Source organism: Mytilus galloprovincialis, chromosome 3 (assembly GCF_965363235.1).
Source record: "Mytilus galloprovincialis chromosome 3, xbMytGall1.hap1.1, whole genome shotgun sequence".
In the NCBI taxonomy this organism is placed as follows: Eukaryota; Metazoa; Mollusca; class Bivalvia; order Mytilida; family Mytilidae; genus Mytilus; species Mytilus galloprovincialis.
Genome location: NC_134840.1, coordinates 37,673,304 through 37,694,289, shown reverse-complemented (window position 1 = coordinate 37,694,289; position 20,986 = coordinate 37,673,304). Strand labels below are relative to the sequence as shown.

At 32.3% G+C, this 20,986-nt stretch overlaps 1 protein-coding gene and 1 long non-coding RNA gene across 3 annotated transcripts in view; one reads left to right on the top strand and one right to left on the bottom strand.

The window, feature by feature from the left end:
- Positions 1 to 6,446: 6,446 nt before the first annotated feature.
- LOC143067867 (uncharacterized) lies at positions 6,447 to 11,317 on the bottom strand. The gene is made up of 3 exons (XR_012976054.1): positions 11,072 to 11,317; positions 10,404 to 10,553; positions 6,447 to 6,696 (listed from the first exon to the last, which is right to left on the bottom strand). It is a non-coding gene; the product is annotated as an uncharacterized LOC143067867 (long non-coding RNA).
- A 9,523-nt stretch (positions 11,318 to 20,840) lies between these two features.
- LOC143067868 (von Willebrand factor A domain-containing protein 5A-like) overlaps positions 20,841 to 20,986 on the top strand; it is a 64,829-nt gene continuing 64,683 nt past the window's right edge. Inside the window, exon 1 of one of the 2 annotated variants that reach the window (XM_076241454.1) lies at positions 20,841 to 20,957. The gene's annotated coding sequence lies outside the window, so the exon portion shown is untranslated. The remainder of the gene's footprint in view (positions 20,958 to 20,986) is intronic. The other variant, XM_076241457.1, reaches the window with a different exon arrangement.

The following is a 20,986-nucleotide window of genomic DNA, read 5'->3' as shown; positions in this document are numbered from 1 at the left end:
ATGAGGCTGACTTAACTGTAGCTGTGATATACTTGATTTTAAGTTCGATGGAAAAGACACTTTCAGCATAGTTGTCAAACTTTAATTATTTGGGACATAATCAATATAGTGAAATTAAAGTTCTTGGAATTTTTCCTATGAAGCTCATGTATTAAGTCTGTCCCATATTAATGAAGGATCAAGTCAGCAAGCAAAGTAGTCTAGTTGGTTCACATAGGAATTATTATCCCATGGCCATTGTTTCTTTGTTTCTTCTATGAAGGTATAGAACCACTAATGCAGGCCCGGTTGGAAAGAACATACAAGAAAGTTGTACATATTTTAAACAAAATAGTTCCTACGCATAGCTGTATCTTTGTCAATAATGGATATATTTGGGTAGTTTTTGTATCAAATGAAAGCTTAGGGACTTGGGATGACTGTAGAACCCTTGTTGAAAGATTTATTTGAATAAGAAAAAGTTAATGAAATTATGATAGGAGGGCACATTTGGCCTGTTGTTCAGATTTGAAGTTCCTGTTTTAGTACTGTCAAACTTCCGGGAACTAGTACGCTTTAATATGCAATTAAAGGTATGTTGATTTTTTCAGCACAGGTCAGGATAAGGTACAGTTTTGACATGAAATAACTGCTTCTTTATTTGAACTTGAGATAAAGTAGCCATTAATGCTTGAAATTGCAGAATTTAACATAGAAAGCAATGGGGCTATGAATTAGTGGTTTTATACATGAAACAAAGTTGGGGATTGCTTGTGAAAAGGGTAAAAAAAAGTCAAATACTGCTATACTGATGGCAGAGTAAAGAGACTTGTACTGTATGTAATTTTACAGATCTTTTAAAATTGTTTAGTACTTTACAGCTGGGAACAAACTGTGCCCCTCTACTTGCCGACTTGTTTCTTTATTATTATGAAGCTGACTTCATGCAGGAACTTCTTAGGAAGAAAGATAAGAAGTTAGTAATATCCTTTAACTCTACTTTCCGCTATATAGATGACGTTCTTTCACTAAACAATTCAAAATTTGGTGACTATGTGGAACGCATCTATCCCATCGAATTGGAGATAAAGGATACTACAGATACAGTTAAGTCGGCTTCATATCTTGACTTACATCTAGAAATTGACAATGAGGGTCGGTTGAAAACAAAACTTTACGACAAAAGAGATGATTTCAGCTTTCCAATTGTGAACTTTCCATTTCTAAGTAGCAACATTCCAGCAGCACCTGCATACGGGGTATATATCTCCCAATTGATACGATATTCCCGTGCTTACATTTCCTATCATGATTTTCTTGATAGAGGGTTACTGCTCACAAGGAAGCTATTAAACCAAGAGTTCCAAATGGTGAAGTTGAAATCATCCCTTCGTAAATTTTACGGACGCCATCACGAGTTGGTTGACCTTTATGGAATAACCGTTTCACAAATGATATCGGATATGTTCCTTACGTCGTAACTACAATCCCCTTCCCTTTCATGAATTTGACCTACCGAATTAGACTATTTACCGGATTTGTAATCACATAAGCAACACGACGGGTGCCACATGTGGAGCAGGATCTGCTTACCCTTCCGGAGCACCTGAGATCACCCCTAGTTTTTGGTGGGGTTCGTGTTGTTTATTCTTTAGTTTTCTATGTTGTGTCATGTGTACTATTGTTTTTCTGTTTGTCTTTTTCATTTTTAGCCATGGCGTTGTCAGTTTGTTTTAGATTTATGAGTTTGACTGTCCCTTCGGTATCTTTCGTCCCTCCTTCTTTTACATATGATTCACACCGCCTCTTAAGTCGGTAGTTTCACAGTATTTCTTATGTCGGATTTGATTGCTGATCAAATGGTTGTTAATAATTTAGAAAACGGTTTCGTCAAGCATTTGTCGGACCCAACAATATAACTGTCTTTGCAAGTATACTTTTGTAATTTTGGTATACAATACGGTGTTTGAAGATCCACTCTTTTATTATTTAGTAATAATTCAAAAGGAACCTATAACAACTCTATGATGGTTCAGGATTTTCTATATGGTAATAGTTATGGGGTATATGTTGAGTTCTCAAGTGGTTTTCTCTGTCTCATTTTTGGACTTATAATACCCCGAATTTGACATGAGTGGTCATCTCAATACCACGCTCTGTGACAAATGAGACGATTTTTATTTTGAAATTATCCGTTCCAATAACCTAAGTAGCAAATTACCAACTTCACCTGCATATGGTATATACATTTCTGAAGTCCTTCGGTGTTCAAGAGCTTGCAGCAAAGCCGGATTTCAGAGACACAGAGGTTGCACAATGTCTATCATCTCTTCACGATAAGTATGGTTTTGTTCCTGCTGACAAAGCTTCAAATAATGTTGTGACTCGTAATACTACGATTGTCTTGTAAAAGAATTAGGAATAAATTCTATGGTGAGTTTATTTACAACCACTGGGTCGATGCAACTGCTGGGAAAGGTTTAATTCTCCGAGGGTATCACCAGCCCAGTAGTCAGAACTTCTGTGCTGACATGAACTAGCATTGATATCTTCATATTTATAAATTAACTGTTTACAAAACTTTTTAATTTTTAAAATACCAAGGCTTTCTACGTCAGGAATAGATTACCTTAGCTGTATTTGGCAAAACTTTAATGAATTTTGGTCCTCAATGCTCTTCAACATCGTACTTTATTTGGCCTTTTAACTTTTTTGGATTCCAGCGTCACTGATGAGTCTTTTGAAGACGAAACGCGCGTCTGCCTTAAAAAAACAAAATTAAATCCTGGTATCTATAATGAGATAATTTAGCAATTAGGCAATTCCACATTCAAAAACAGATCATTTGACAAAGATGAGATTTATGGAAAATTATATGTCCTTTATGGCTTCAATGGACATTACATTGAAGAGAAAAATGCTTCATAAAGTTCCGTCAAAGGCACATTGCCGGCTCATCTGCATGTTCAACGAAATAATTGTCGATTAGGATTGAAATAGTTATCAAAGGTACCAAGATTATGATTTAGTACGCCAGACGCGCGTTTCGTCTGCATAAGACTCATCAGTGACGCTCATATCAAAATATTTATAAAGCCAAACAAGTACAAAATTGAAGAGCATTGAGGATCCAAAATTCCAAAAACTTGTGCCAAATACGGCTAAGGTAATCTATGCCTGGGATAAGAAAATCCTTAGTTTTTCGAAAAATTCAAAGTTTTGTAGATAGGAAATTTATAAAAATGACCACATTATTGATATTCATGTCAACACCGAAATTTTGACTACTGGGCTGGTGATACCCTCGGGGACGAAACGTCCACCAGCAGTGGCATCGACCCAGTGGTGTTAATAGTTATCAAAGGTACCAGGATTATAATTTAGTACGCCAGACGCGCGTTTCGTCTACATAAGACTCATCAGTGACGCTCATATCAAAATATTTATAAAGCCAAACAAGTACAAAATTGAAGAGCATGGAGGATCCAAAATTCCAAAAAGTTGTGCCAAATACGGCTAAGGTAATCTATGCCTGGGATAAGAAAACCCTTAGTTTTTCGAAAAATTCAAAGTTTTTTTAAACAGGAAATTTATAAAAATGACCACATTATTAATATTCATGTCAACATTGAAATGTTGACTACTGGAAAAAGAGGATAATTTTAAATCTGAATTTTTCTCTGAGATTAGTTCTATCAAGACTTTTCATTTTTCGATCTTGTATACCACCATTCCCCATGTAAAATTTAAACATCCTCTAAAAGAAATAATCCACAATGATTTTCAACTTAAAATGTTGGCATACGCTATAAATATATTACTTTGTGATACGAAACTTTCTGTAAAAAATTAACAAAAAGGTAAAATATGCCTCACAGAGGAACAAGTGATCAGTATGTTGTAGTTTCCTATATACAACATATTTTTTTAATGTCGAGGTAAAACTTGTTAACAAATTGTCCGCATTTCTAGGGGAGCGAACTGTGCGCCTCTCCTTGCCAACCTCTTCTTATTTTCATACAAGTCGCAGTTCCTTCAGACACTAGTCAAATACAAGAACTTCAATGAAGCCAGAACATTTAATTTTACATTCGGATTTTTTGTTGGTGTTCTTTCCATTAACAATCCAAACTTTTCTGCATGTGTTCCATTAATATATCCTTAAAAACTAGCAATTAAGGAACAGACACGGCTCACTCTGCCTCCTTTTAGACTGATACCTTGAATTTGACAGTCTCAGTACCAGAATCTGTAACTCGAGACATAGTGATTGGGAATATAACACAATGCTGACTGCTATTGACATTTTTACCTGTTATATATAAAAAAGAAGATGTGGTATGATTGCCAATGAGACAACTATCCACAAAAGACCAAAATGACACACACATTAACAAATATAGGTCACCGTACGGCCTTCAACAATGAGCAAAGCCCATACCGCATAGTGAGCTATAAAAGGCCCCGATAAGACAATGTAAAACAATTCAAACGAGAAAACTAATATTTGTTTTGTTCACACATCCTTGTCAGTTTTTGATGTTTTTGTCCCAGGCGGATAACCCTGGCCTCACAACTTTTTGGAACTTTTGGTCCTCAGCGATCTTCAACTTTGTAATTGTTATGGCTTCCAAACTTTTTACATCTGAGCAGTTTTGTGTGGGCGAAGCGCGCGTCTGGCGTATAAAAATAGTTTTTAACCTGTTACCTTTTGATGGCTATTATTCGTTTGTTTCTCTGTCCTATATTTTCTCCCATTTATCTGTTTATTTATTGTTACCCTGTCGTGTAATGTTGTCATTTTAATGTTATAATTAACACTGCCATTAAAGCGGGAGGTTTGACATGCCGCAAAACCAGGTTCAACCCACCATTTTTTCATAAAATGCTCTGTACCAAGTCAGGAAAATGGCCATTGTTACATTATAGTTCGTTTCTGTGTGTGTTACATTTCGTTGTTGTGTCTCTGTTATGTCGTGGTTCTCTTATATTTGATAAGTTTCTCTCAGTTTAAGTTTGTAACCCGGATTTGTTTTTTCTCTATCGATTTATGAATTTTGAACAGCGGTATACTACTGTTGCTTTTATTCAGTATAATGGAATTTAAACCGACTGCCATACAAATGAGAGGTTTAGCTAGCTATAAAACCAGGTTTAATCCACCATGTTCTACACAAGAAAAGTACCAAGTAAGAAATATGACAGTTGTTTTCCATTTGTTTGATGTGTTTGAGATTTTGATTTCGCCATTTGCTTATGGACTTTCCGTTTAGAATTTTCTTTTGATTTTCGGTATTTTGGTTATTTTACTTTCTACCACTTAGGCTTTGTAAACAATCACCAGTGTCTGGGCAGAAAGGTAATGTCAAAGAAGGTCTCGACCTTTTAAAATAAATCATCTGAAGATACCTAGACCTTGTTGATAGATATTCCGTATCAACTTCACAAATAGTACATGATGGTCTTGAAGTAGTTTTCTTTTATTTTTCTTTGTAAATTATTAACCTTTACTGTTAAATCCATTTTGGTCATATCCTTTGGGGTGGGGTATACAATGTCTTACTTATGCATCACCCCAATGGTTTGTTGTGCTGTGGTCATTTTTGTATGTTGTCTTTCAATTTTGTTTCTGTGCTTTTTCTGTAAGCCATTTTGTTTTTTCTTTTTTGACATATTTGTCACAAGTTTTATAGTTTTTAAGTGAGAGGCTTTAAAACCAGGTTTAATCCACCATTTTCTACATAAAGAAAATGCCTGTAGGAAGTCAGGAATATGACTGTTGTTTTTCATTCGTTTGATGTATTTGAACTTTTGATTTTTGCCATTAGATAAGGGAATTCCGATTTGAATTTTCTTTGGATTTCGGAAAAAAAAAAATTTAATTTTTACTTTTTTCTTAGAGAATTTTAACAATGTTCTGAATTTTACAAGTAACGAATTCACATGTCGGTTTATATATGAACGGGAAACTAACACAGATTCAATCAGACAATTTCAACTTGGGTTTAAATAAGATGCAGCCATTTTGATAGATAGGCTAGAAGAAATATTGAGACTTTCCAAAGTTATATACATATTTTCAAGGTTATATTAAATAAAATTGTAAGATTGTTATTTATACGGTTGCACACGCGTTGATCGTGTGCACATTTTAGTATTAAGCGCTGGCTCGTACAAAATGTGCTTCGGTCAACGCTTTTTGATGCAAAAAAAAATATAAAATTAAGCTTCCAAATCCTTAATAGAATATAAACATGGCGTTGGTTACATTGGTTTTAATTATCATAATATTTGTATTAGTTGATGTCTAGTATTGTCTATATTAATTAGGTATGTGACGGGAAGGTTTTTATTATGCTCCTAATTTTCCTCTTGTTTTCTGAAATTCATATGAATACAAGACATAGCATTTGGTAAACGCGTGTTACCAAATTAAGGAATAATGTTTACTGTAATTGCAACGAAAATGTACACTGATTTTTTTAAAAGCAAAACACTACTCAATAAAGTTGTATAAAGTTGTATAAAAGTCTTAAGATTTTGTAACCGCTCTTTTTGTTTCTATTATCAGAAACACGCCAGCTGTTATTTCCAAAATAAGCGCAACAATCGATAAAGCAAACCCGTATTCCAAAGCATAGTCAGTAACTAGTGTATCTTTATAATATTTGTCCCACTGTGTACCAAATACTATGCATCCTATGAGATACAAAATACCTGAAATAGAAAAGAGAAATTATGAACATATTTATCGTCGCTGTTATGCAAAAATCTCGTATCTCAATTTTTTGCGGAAATCTTTTTATCGATTAATTAGAATTTAAATATGTATCTTCCACTGTATGCGAAAATATCTGATCTTCTAACCAATCATTAACCCGAATTCTGACATGTGACGAAAAAGTGTAGTCGGATTGATGACACATTTTGTTGTGCGAAAATATCGTATCTCAAAAGAAAAACACATGTCACGGCAGCTGACATTATAACAGGTACAGTTTTATCAATTTTAGGTTCTAATATAGCTTAGAAATAATGAAAAGCTTTGAAATTACAATATATAGGTGCAGAAATTTTTGCTCGTCTTGGTAATTGATTGGTTAGAAGGTCAGATATTTTTGCATACAGTGGAACATACATATTTAATTCTAAATAATCGATAAAAAGATTTCAGTTTTTACTGCCTGGTGTAAAATTATCAAAACCTTAGATACGAGGTTTTTGCATAACAGCGACGTTATATAAAACCAATCTAATTAAAATAGAGAACTCTCATTCCTAATTATGAGCTCAAGTATGAAAATTATCAATTATAGGTCAAAGTACGGTCTCAACACGAAGCCTTGACTCACACCGAACAAGCAAGCTATAAAGGATTCCATAATGACTATATTGTAAAACAAGCCTGTTATTACGACACAATATCATTACCCAAAAAATGTGTACAGGATGAGATTTCATTATAACTTTATCTTTGTCTTGTTCATAAAGGCTATAAGATTATGTTTGTTCGTCCTTATAACTGCGTCTTGTATTTTGGAAGAAGCTATCAGCTAGATATTAAGTTATAGGTAATACTTTTGTCATCTATAATGCCGGTATTATAAAGTTAAATATGCTTCTGGTACTGATCTTTTTTGGATCGTTCTTTTATGTAACTCTGACTGGAAATAAAGAGGGAAGATTGAAATTTTGAAATAAATGTCAGAAACCTCGTAAAAGGTTGTCGTTTAATTAGCCTCCTACGAATCAAGTTCAATCAAGTTCACCATGGGAAATTTACTTTATCTCTTTGTTGGATTCAGTTGAACAGTGCTTGTCATTTTATTCTCACAAATTATCAACAACTTATGATCTAATTTAACTTAACATGGGCATCACTAATGACAATAATGAAAAAGGAATACACTTATATTTTCTTTTAAACCATGCAATTTCATGCAATTCACACTTACAACGTTTGCTATTATCCTAACCAAATCAAAATCTTAAAAATTTGCATTTGTGTTTAACCCATCAGATGATGAAAACGAAACTCACCAAAATTATGGCCAAATAAACAATAAAACTTCAGACATTTCTACATCTTTTGGTATCTATATTATAAAAATCGCCTATAGATACAGTTACTTAATGATATTTTTTTTGAAAAATATCCGATTTTAGTTGTAAACTAATTACACCTTATGTAAGAATCCTGGGTTTTGATTGGTTGATAGCCAGTGTATTTTTCACCAATTTACTGTTTTAAATTAATATCGTTCATTTTTTAACGCCGCCGGGGTATTTGAAAAAAGGATATGCCTTTTTTACCCTCTCTGTCGTGGTATTTGCCAAAAAAATACTCTATCCGACTGGACGCCTGTAACGTCACGATCATCAATGCGTTTTTGAACGTTAACATTCGGTGCAATTTAAAAACAGATATAGCATGTTCTTGAGGAGTATTTGCGAAAAATACCAGTCTTGAGAATGAATTTCCCTCGCCTTACGGCTCGTGAAATTTAACATTCTCTCGACTGTTTTTTTCTTCTTTCGCAAATACCCCTCCTTAACATGATATATCTGTTCAAAATGATAGGTCATTATTTGAGTGAGAACTCACTTTTGTCCCATGACTGTATTGCATTTGAACAAAACGTATACTTTTACACAAGTTATAAGTCTGAGAATATTTGTGATATCATTTAATTTTCAATGAATAAAAAGGCGATAGCAATTGAAATGCATTGATCAGATTAAATGAACACTAAAAAGAGTAACAATTCAACTAGGCTATAAAACCCTATAAGTCGGGGAATAGAACACCGTAAGTCGAGGCAATAAAGCGCCATAAGTCGCACAAACCAATTAAGGTACAGCGTCTTCATAACTAAGAGTAAATTGCACAGTAAAACGAATGAAAATGACTCTAAGTGGATGACGGTGAGCTATAAAAAAAGAGGGTGACGGGACTCGTTTTTTTTTTAACTTTACTTCACATTCCTTTTTAAAATTAAATCAAACAAAAATATTCCGTGTTTATACAAACAGTTGTAATGATAAGATTATACACACACAAAATATCATTTCTTCGTTCCGACTACAAGTCGGACACAAGAATTGAATTCCTTCTCCAACATTTCCATATTTAAAGATGTAAACTGGTCGTTTTCTATGGCAAGCCGTTTTTATATTTATTCGCTTTCAAGATATCTTAGAAAGTTAAATCAGATATCTTTATAATTAAATAAGATATCTTTATAATTAAATAAGATATCTTTATAATTAAATAAGATATCTTATAAAGTAAATAAGATATCTTATAAAGTAAATAAGATATCTTATAAAGTAAATAAGATATCTTATTTACTTTTAAAGATACTCTTATAAACTATACAAGATATCTTATAAAGTATTTGTTTAAAATATATCATTGAAAAGATATAAGATATCTTATAAAATAAATAAGATATTTTATAAAATAAATAAGATATCTTATATACTAAATAAGATATCTTATATATACTAAATAAGATATCTTATATACACTAAATAAGATATCTTATATACACTAAATAAGATATCTTATATATCAATTAATATATCTTTTTTTACTTAAAATTAAATAAGATATCTTATAAACATTATCAGATATCTTATATACTTTATAAGATATCTTATTAACTTTAAAAGATATCTTGAAATTGATTGAACATAAAAACGGCTTGCCATAGTTTTCTGATAATTTACAATCGAGGATGCCTTACGACACTCGAAGGAAATGTCAAACGATTCCTCCAAAGCAATATGTAGTGCTGAATATCAATTTGATTTTTATGAAAATAAGAAAAATTATAAAATAATTATTTTAAAGTTTGAAATAAACGATTTACTATTCATTTTGAAGTAAGGTTTGGTAACTTTTATATTTTGACCCCGTGAGTGAAATTATCCTTTTATGCAGTCGTTTTTTTTTTCTGTTATTTCTTTTTTTTTTGTTTGTTTAATTCTTATGAAATCTATTAATTGCATTTATGAAAGCTGTGCTTGTAATGAACATCAAGTCGGTTATTATGAAAAGGATATAATAGATAAATAAGATAGAAAAACAGAGGATATGGGGTATCCATGATCTATGACACAAAATCAGTTCATGCACAACGAAATAAAAACACACAAAAGTAAAGGAACGACCATTTTTTTTTTTTTTTTTTTTTATTTTGCTGTTCTCCATCTCAAAATCACATTGAGGCCTTCAACAGCAAAAGAGCTCTCAACTCAACTCAAGTATAAGACACTCCCCTCCCCTAGCACTTGCATTCAGATAAATAAAATAATAATCAACTTTATGTTTAGAATATTTTTTAGCGTTTTTTTGTTTTTGGTGTTAAAGTGTGTGTGTGTGTGTTCGGTTTTTTGTGTGCTTAGTTCAATATACGTACCAGTAACAATACTGACGATACCAGCTGCTAGTCCTATTTGTCCATTAGTTTTGCAACTATTTATAAACAAGAAAAGAATCAAGAGGAAAAATGATATCAGTATACCAGAGAATCCGAATGTAACCATTGCTTGAGTAGCTGCATACCAGTCTGTAAACAAAATTATTATTTATATCAAGAATTTTATTACGAAAAAGGAATTATTCTTTTTTATTTTGATCAATGATTATGTTTTGCTAGGTCACAACTCTCCCCCTCTCTACAAATTCATGGCCGCCTTTAACACGTTGGGGTTTTCTTTGGGATTTTTTGCTCGATCACACCTCACTGTAATGTAAGTTCATGAACGCTTCTTACATCTTTTTTTTTCTTTTGATAGGTAACAACTCTCTGTAGGTTCATGATCGCCCTTCACAGATTCTAAAATCCATAGAGGATTCATAATTGCTCCATAAATATTATAGGTCTGCTCTCATATTTTGCACTCTTTGTATTCTAGTCCTCAGGATGATAATACTTGCGAAAATCAGTAAATATTTTGAAAAAAATGTCTACTAGTATTTATATATAGTATATCAACTTCCATTTTCAACAAACAAGATCTCAAAGATCTCGGTTTTTCTAAAAAAAATATTATATGAATGACTAGAACTGGTTATTGGTCTTACCTGTTGCTGTTCCATCAAGCTGTTGACATGCTGTAATTTGATCAGTATCGCTACATATCCGCCATAATCCATAATATTGCGCAGAGGAAGTTGCAATGTTGGTAGCGCTACCCCATCCTGTTGTTGTAAAGGAGACGCAGGCAAAAACTAAGGCAACGGCAAGAAAACACAAAGCCAGCTTCATCCATAATGAAGCCGATTTAAAATCCTCAATAACTGTCATTTCTTACAGACTTTGGCTACTTATTCGGAGTTTGTAAGGCCAACAGTATTTAAGAATGGTTACCACAACAAACTTTTAAGAAACATCATAAAATGACAAGGAGTATGTAAAAGAAACTGATAACATTTACTACATACAATATTTTAATTCTCCTAAACCATAATAGTAAATATCTGAGTAAACAGGGTATGTCTTTATTGGTTATATATAAGTAAATATAAATATCTTTAAGATACAGTTTATCTATTCTAAACGACAGGATCTTTTTCAAAGGGTGCAACGTGCTCTTTTTAAATCCTTATAAAAATTTCATTTATTAAAATGAGAAAAAAAAACCCAGATTTCAAATTCGCCATGTTACGATATGCAAAGATAAACATATCGTGTATGGTAAAGATTTAGGAATTATTGTCTATACCTACCTCTTACAACGAAAAACAAATTGGACAAATAAATATAAAAACGAAAACTTGCGTGTAGTCGATTTTAAGCATGTTTAAGGTTCAATTTAAGTCCATGGGGATTTTCTTCACGTACTTTTTGGATATAAAACTAATGAAAATGTAATACATCAGTATAAACTGAATGTATAACATATTATCCTCACGTTTAGATCATTTTGGTCTTTCATGGCATCAACAAGTAAACCACAGATTATGAACAGACTGGAAGTGATTATAATAATACATTAAGTCTGTGGAGTGTGATGTACTATAGTTATTCTGTTCTCAAAAAGTTGTATTTACTGTCTTTCGGTGACATATTTGAATCTATGACAAGAAAAAACAAAGAACATCAATTATTACATACTTTTATTAGAGTTTATTATCATTTGAGACTTTCATAATACATTAGGGAATTGTAATATGGGAGGTCTCAAACTGAACAGGATTTCTATTGTCATTGGATTAATAAAGACTTTCTAAAGAGAACTATAATATTTTATTTTCCTGGCATTTATAGTTTGGCCTTTTATGAACCTATACTCAGGCGGTGTGCTGTGATTCTGTAAATGAGTTGCACATATGTTGCTTAATTATTCATGCTGTATGTATATGTATATATATATTTAAACCAAAATGATTTTGAAACACGTGGATTTTTTTGATTTTTTTTTTTTTATAGAATTATTTGAAAAAGTTTTCTGAACTTACATGATTTTGATGTAAAATGACCGTGGTTATAACAATTATAACCAAGCTTTAAAGAGAGATGTTCAGACCACCGTTTGGTTTAAATTTCTCAAATCAAACACGAAATTACTTGTGCATCACATAAAAGTGTCTTGTTCTGGTTCGTTTATATTACTTGAAAACTGGCGAAATCAGAAAATATAAGTAGTGTTGCCTTTACAGAAAAAAATACTTCCATTGTCCGTATCAGTCATTGGATAAAATAGGTACAGTCGAACACTTCAGTTTTCAATAGTGGCGGAGTAAACAAACATTTTCGAGTCCAAATCGAAACTTTTATACACTAATGTGTTATATGACTTATGATATCCTTCCCTTTAGTTAAGTGGTTACGCATATCCTAATTCTTTCAAAATCATTTGTTTAAGTGATTTGAATCTCTCCAACAAAAGTCGAGATATGACACATGACAAATATTGTTTTATAAAAAATAGTAACATATGGTGTAATTGTCAGTGGGACAACTCTCCACCAGAGACCAAATGACAGAGAAGTTTACAGTATACTTTGTAGGTCACCATACGGCCTTTAACAATGACACAAATGCATATGCGTAGTCCCTATAAAAAGCCCCGAATTGACAAATGTAAATTATATTATTCAAACGAGAAAAGTAATGTCCTATTTTTTAAGTACAAAACAATGAACGAAATAGAAATATGGTATACAGGAACAATTACAGACTCCTGACTCAAGTTGGGATAGGCACATGCAAAATTTTGCGGGGTTAAACTAGTTTGTTGGCGCCAAAACCTTCCCTGACCTGGGATAGTGGTGTAACAGTACAACATAAGAACACGATAAAAATCATTTGTAAAGTGCCTAACTCATCAGATCGATACAAAGCAGAAAAACATCTAACAAAACATAGATCGGACGTGGCAGGGTATTAATACATCCGCACAACATTAAAGACATTCAGTACAGATGTGAGAGTATTCGTAGTTGCTGGCAGCTAGTTCAAAGCCAATAACAACTAATAAACAAAATTATACATGTAAGACTAGAATTATCAATCAGTACACATCCAACATCCAATGGATTTAGTGTAAAGACGTCATTAACAGTCAGAGAAAAACATGACCTTGTACAATGCCAAGATACAGGTGTCGACAGATTGTTGAGCCATAAAAGTGCATATGTATATAAAAGAAATATTTAGTTAGATTTTTTTTTTTATTGAGTGTTAACAAAATCAATATTTATACCAATTTAAACAATATTCAAAGATCTAAATACACTGTTGAATTGTTAGCATTTTAGAATAAGTTTATTCAAAGGATCGATCAGTTTACCCTGATGTATCTAAATTTCTGTGATCGGTAAACAACATCTCCGTAAAAATAGGATATGCTATCCCGTTTGAAATAAGTTTTTTTCTACATGTACTGCCAAACTTCCAACGCAAATATTTGTATCTAAGGAAGAATTTCGTAAAGGTTTGCATATTACTTAGACCCTCAAACGTAATATACTAACTTTATCCTAAAATACTTTGCCACGTACGATGTGTCTTGTTAACAGATTTTAATGTCAACTATGTTTCAGGTGAGACTCATATTCGTTACCCCAAAATTATATTTAACTCAAATGTGTCAACTAAAAAATGATAAATATTTTTTTCTTACAATTTAAGGGATCAAATTGTGGATTATTCCTCGACCATCAAAGGATATTATATTTATCTATAAAATAAGACAAAAAATAGCCGTGAGGTATTTCGGTTCGTTAAATTTCCAAATTTGCCTGTATTTGTCACCGTACTTAAACAAGTAACGTAAAACGCAACTAGTCAAATGTTATTATGGACTTTTGACGAGGTCAATACGTTTTATATGGACCTGTTCAGATTATATTCACCGAGTACTAAGCTAAACAGGTTCATAGTTCTCGGTCAATATAATCTGAACAGGTCCATATATAACGTATTGAATATGTAGTCCTCGGTCAATATAATCTGAACAGGTCCATATATAACGTATTGAATATGTAGTCCTCGGTCAATATAAACTGAACAGGTCCATATATAACGTATTGAATATGTAGTCCTCGGTCAATATAAACTGAACAGGTCCATATATAACGTATTGAATATGTAGTCCTCGGTCAATATAAACTGAACAGGTCCATATATAACGTATTGAATATGTAGTCCTCGGTCAATATAATCTGAACAGGTCCATATATAACGTATTGAATATGTAGTCCTCGGTCAATATAAACTGAACAGGTCCATATATAACGTATTGAATATGTAGTCCTCGGTCAATATAATCTGAACAGGTCCATATATAACGTATTAACTTCGTCAAAAGTTCATAATAAGTATTTTGCAAATAATAAACAGAATAACGTAAATAATTTTCAATAAATTTTATAAATATAAAAAAGTTATTTATATATATATTGAGCAGTCAAATTGCATTGACCGTATATTCATATGTGATATACAGTCACTGACCGTATATCACCTTGTTTATGACGTTGACAATGTGTTTCCGTAGAGTTTTATTTATGACGTCAATAAAACATACAGGTTCGCGGAAATTTATCGTCGTCCGCTTCAAATTAAGAAATGATGTTTTTTACCCAAAATACTTCATTTAGAACAGTTTTAAGAGTTGCAGTATATAAAGAATAACCATACATTGTCTCGAAATATCAATGTTATTTGTACTCGGCTCGAAACAGGTAGAAATGCTCGGCACAGCCTCGCTTTCTACCTGTACAAATAACATTGATATTTCGAGACAATGTATGGTTATTCTATATATATGCGTATATTGCGTTGGTTAAATCTCACGTCAATTACTTATAAGGTTAAAAATAAAATCGCCTAATGACAGTGTATCGATGAAGACAGATACATATTGCCATTAAAAGGTCAAACACCAAGAAAAGTATTTTCCTATATCTGCTCATCAGTTCTGCTGCTGCTATCATAACGATGTTGAGATGTGTTTGTTGTCTTTATTTCTACGAGTAGAAGCACCCCACCTGCTATTTCGGAAAGTATCGCAATAATTGCGAGATAAAATCCATATTCTAAAGGATATTTCGTCATTTCTGTGTCTTCATAGTACTTGTTCTTTTTAGTGACAAATACTATGCATCCAATGAGATACATTATCCCTGAAATAAAAACAAATATCCTTTATTTGCCCGTAAACAGATATAAGAAGATGTGTTATGAGTGCCCATGATACAACTCTTCATCCAAGTCACAATCTATAAAAGTAAACCATTAAAGTAAATTTCCAACGACAGAATTAGACGCTAAATGCGCCGTAGGCACCGAATGCAATGCACGAAATGATGAAGTCCGATCAGTTTGAAAAGTTTCACAGTTGTAAACCAGCGTGAAAATTGTAAAAAATAAACACTTGAAATCTGTCCGTGTATATTTGCGTCCATTAGTTTTGTGTTTTGAAAAAAAACCCAAAAACGAAAGTGTTTTCAATTTTCGTTTTTGATTTTTCAAAAAACAAAATGACCGCACTTTGACCATACGGTGTAATCAGTTAAACTTGCGTGTAGTGCGTACTTCCGTCATTAGAAATAATCTTAAAGAAAATTTAAGCTTAAAATTAAATTGAGCGATAATTGATTCAGAAACAAGAGGTTAGTCTTTTTTGAGTAGACATATGTTGTAATAGAGTAGATACAAATAATCAAATTTTCAATATAGTATGCCTTGTGGATAAGAATAGAGGAGAAGCACGTATATACTGCTGGTATTACAAGATTGTATATACATAAAATAAGTGAAATTTCAAAACAAGTTGAAATATTAAAGAATATGTTTATAAAATCTTAACTCAAAAGTGGCAAGCGTACAGTAATATATTTTAGGTGATCACGTTTTTTTTTAATCCGTTAGGTACCAATAGATCTTATATGTGAGCTAGTTACATGTTTAACGTTAACAGTGTTTGCTGTTACATGTAAAACAACGAAATCACGCCTTTGCAAACTCATTTCTTATTTCAGAGCTAAATTATTTAGTATTTATTACTGTTCTAATTTCTATGTTAAGTGGCCATTAACTTGTTTTCTCCATACTTACCAGTAATAATACAAATGATTCCGGCTATAGCTCCAATTTCGGAATTCTTTTTATATTTTTCGAAGAACAAGTACAGTATAAACAGGAACATGGAAACTATTATACCAGAAAATCCAAATACCGCCATTGCCTGAACAACAGCAAACCATTCTGTAAATATATTGTGAAAACAAAATCTAATAAAGCAGAAACAATTTAAAGGAGTAGGTCCAGTAAGACCACTTTTTGGCCTCAACATATAGCAGTTTTACAAAACTGTTAAAATGTTAAAACTTTTAGTTATTTATTGGAAAGTAGAATACTTCTGCTGCATAAATAGGGGCTATTTTTGACAATACAATACACATATATCGGGTACTAGCATCATTAAGTCATGCTAAATTACTGAAATCTTCACAATTTTGGCATTTTAGTTAAATTTTAGACGGTTTCCGTCTAAAATGAAAGTTGCCGCATTTGTGTTCATTCTTGATATTGAAATTTAAGTTGTATTTGATGATAATACATAACATATTTAAAGGTTGTGGATAAACACGGATGCGGCCACTTTTATTTTTGGCAAAAACCAAAACGGACATTTTTTGGCATATCACTTAAAATCTTTCACATAAACTAATTGAATCAAATGAAATAGACACATAAGTGTTTAAAAAGTGTCCAAATCTTTCGTCAGATGAATCTGAAATTTGAGGCCAAGATCGGCCCTTACCGGACCTACTCCTTTGTTTGGATTAATAAGAGCAATGCTTAAAAAATATCCATTTTATTTACTATATAAATATGCTTATCATTCTCTTCTTCTTACCCGACCCTGTCGCTCCGTAATTCTCGTATCTTGGCTTTGAGACGTGAGCAGACATCGTAAGTGACGTCAAAATGTATATGAGGAGTCTTAAAAAACATAAAACTGTCTAAATGAGGGGGAAGGGATCAGTAATTAAACGATAAAAATATCGGGTTTCTACTTGTAGATAAAATGAAACATCAGCCACTCGACACAATGTGAAGCATTTTGCTCGTTCGCTGCGCTCATTCACCAAATAGCTTCAAATTATGGCGGGCAGCTTATATTTTACGATTTTTATGTGAAGAGAACCAGGTTATTTATAAATACAAAGAGATGTTGGTGTATACGTCAATTAAACAACAAACCAATGACAATAAACAGCTGCGCCAAAAGCGCATGATACGCCCGTCGCTTTTTCAAAGAATAAAGTTCAATAACTTTTCAATTTCATTTCCGAAGTTATTAAAAACTGGAGAAAGGTTATTTTTATAGATATAAACAATTCAGAAAAGTTTCATGAAAACTGATCAGGGATTTTTGAGTTATTGTTTGAAAACTTGAAAAATTCCCCTTTGATAATGAACAAAACCCCATAACTCGGAAACTTTATGCAAAATGCCTATAATTTGCCTTATTGAATACAATGAAAACTTCCTTACAAATGTATGTTAATCAGTGTTGCCAACGTCCCATCTTTTTATTAGAGTAAATGTTATCCTTTATCTTACTGATTAGATATTGTATTCTAATCAACCAATGTTACAATATTCATCAAAATTGAAATGTGTTTCTGATAACTGGTTGGAAATAGTATTTTTTCTGCGTCAAAATAAGCAATTTTGAGTCGAAATCCAAAGAGACCCATAACTGTGGCAACGGGATATTTGAAAACACATTTCTTTTATCACACTCCTTGCAGTGTGTAACGAAAAATATCTCTTCATGCAAGAAATAGATATAAACAGGTCATAACTATTAGAGAATACAAATCTCATTAAACATTAGCACTGTAAAATATATTGCTACACCTTATTGAGAGCAACCTACAATACTAACCAGTGGCTGTTCCATCGAGTATGAAGCATCGTTGTACTTTATCGTCGCTTTCAACTTTACATGTTCGCCACAACCCCAAGTACAGCCCACCCTTAGTCTCCGTAATGTTCACACTTGCCCATCCTGTTGTGGTAAATGATATTCCGCCTGTAATTAAGGCAGCCACAAAACAGCAAAATGCAAATTTGGCCCATATAGAAGACGATGCAAAATCTTCCTTCAAAGTCATTTTTGGAGACGGAATTAAGTAGAGAAACTCTGACTGAAAGTATATAATAATTTTGTAACGTAGAAATGAAATCACAATATAATAATAAGGAAATGTGTGGAATGGTTGCCAATGAGACAGTTATCCACCGGAGTTCAAATGACGAGGATTTACGAAATTGAAGGTTACCGTACGACCTTCGAAAATGCGAAAAAAAACTATTGTATTGTCTTGTATGTTATAAAAGGCTCAGACAGGATAAATTATGAAACAATTCAAACGAGTAAACAAACTAATTTATAACAATACAATTTACAAAAGACATGAACCAACAACAACCATTGACTTGCAGACTCCTGATTTCGGACAGGCACAACAATTGTGTGGCTAACATAGGACAGTGTTGTAACAACACACCATAAGATCAAACTGTAAAAATCGGTAGCAAATCCCCAACTTAATAGGTTGGTACGAACTAAAAAAAAGATTACAGTATGCTCTTGTCCATATGAAGAAACATCAAAGTTCGCGTTTTTCGTAGTATAGTAAACTTTAAAAGTCTATATGTAATGTTTCCTCAATATATGGTATTTACTTTTTTGTATACGTCAAGATAATTTTACCTGTAACTTGATTTGATAACTGAACTCAAACTATACCAAAACTTGTGGCTCAATGTGTCTATTGCATTTCACATTTTATTTCAACAATCAACACCGAATAAGGTTATTGCCTATAATAGAGATTTCATCTCTATATATTACTCTTATGAAAAAAGTCAAAACTGCCACCGCAAATTACAATTTACAGTTTATAACAAAAAAAATGAAAACGAATCATAATTTCCATAAATTGTCTTAATGTACTTACATTTTGTAGCAATATATGATGAACAAAATTTAAAACTGTTCCTCTCTTTCTTTCAAAAACGAGTTATCTGAACTATTTATTTCAATTAGAGTCTTCCTCCCTGCACAACGGAAGAGGAACTAACACAGGAAAACTTCTTAATTTGCAGTGTTGGTTGGAATTATCTTAAATTTATATTATATTCTATAACTACTTTCCTTTACGATACATTTTTAGGAAGCGATAACAAAAAAGGGAGAGGTTGCAATCCAATCTTTAGTTACTTTGTCTTTTAAAAAACCTTTATCTTGAAAAATCCATTTCCGATACAACAAAAATAATACATTGAAACCTATACTTGTTGGGATATACAAGTACCCGACCACGTTCACTCTGTGTAGTATTTGTATGTGTATTCATCTGATTAGTTAATCCTTTTTCAACTGATTTTCATAGTTACACCAATGTCCCAGGTTTGAGGAGGGTTGGGATCCCGCTAACATGTTTAACCCCGCCACATTCTGTATGTATATGCCTGTCTCAAGTAGTGGTCCTGGGAGTTGTCTCATGCATTGGCAATCATACCACATATTCCTTTTTTATAAGCTATATATTGTTAAAGACAATATTGTAGACTAGGCTATATATAGGTCGAAAAAAATATTCCCTTGAATTTGACAGTTGTAGGTAATTAATCCTACATTTTATTGCAGTAAAACATTTCTGTGTCATAAACATATGTCTTGGGTATTTCAAAGCACCTTTTTTTTTTTTTTTTTTTTTTGGGGGGGGGGGTCTATAGAATATTTTGTAAACTTGGGGTTACATTGTTACTAAAGCTTGTACACAGGTTAAATATAAAAGGGAGGAATTTGATTGGCTAACTTCTAGTGATGGTTATTTTCTTTTATGCAATGAAATGTTATATGGATTTTGTTCTATGGTACTGGACAGGATAAAACTTTACTCATGCCAAGTATTTCTTTATTTGAAACAAAGATAAATTCTGCACAATTTTGAAAAGAGCAAATTTAACAAAGACTAATAGGTTATTCGACAAAGGCTCTCTGACTTAGCTCTCGTTTAAATCATTTATATTTTTGAAGTATTTGTATCGCAATTTTTTAGAACTAGGGATAATACGTTAAGAAATACAGAACATGAGCTAGTGCACAGCATTATAGCAGTAATCGCCTACCATACCGATGTATAGTTTCTTTTTCGAAATTTCAACCATTATAACAGAAGAAGAATTACAAAATGATCTGAAAAACCGGGAATTTTTGTCTTTTTTAGAGAAGACTAATATTTAAATCATCAGCATGGTCAATCAACGTTAAGTTTGTTTCCGATATAATTTATTTTTAGGCTCACGGTAATAATAAAGGTAATATCTATTTTTAAATATAAATAAATTTAGATTGTGAAATGTGTACAATTTCAAAAGAACACAGGTATATTAACGACTAACTTAAAGACAGAATAAGAAAGAACACAGAGGAAGGTAACTATATCTGTCATTAATTCAATGTT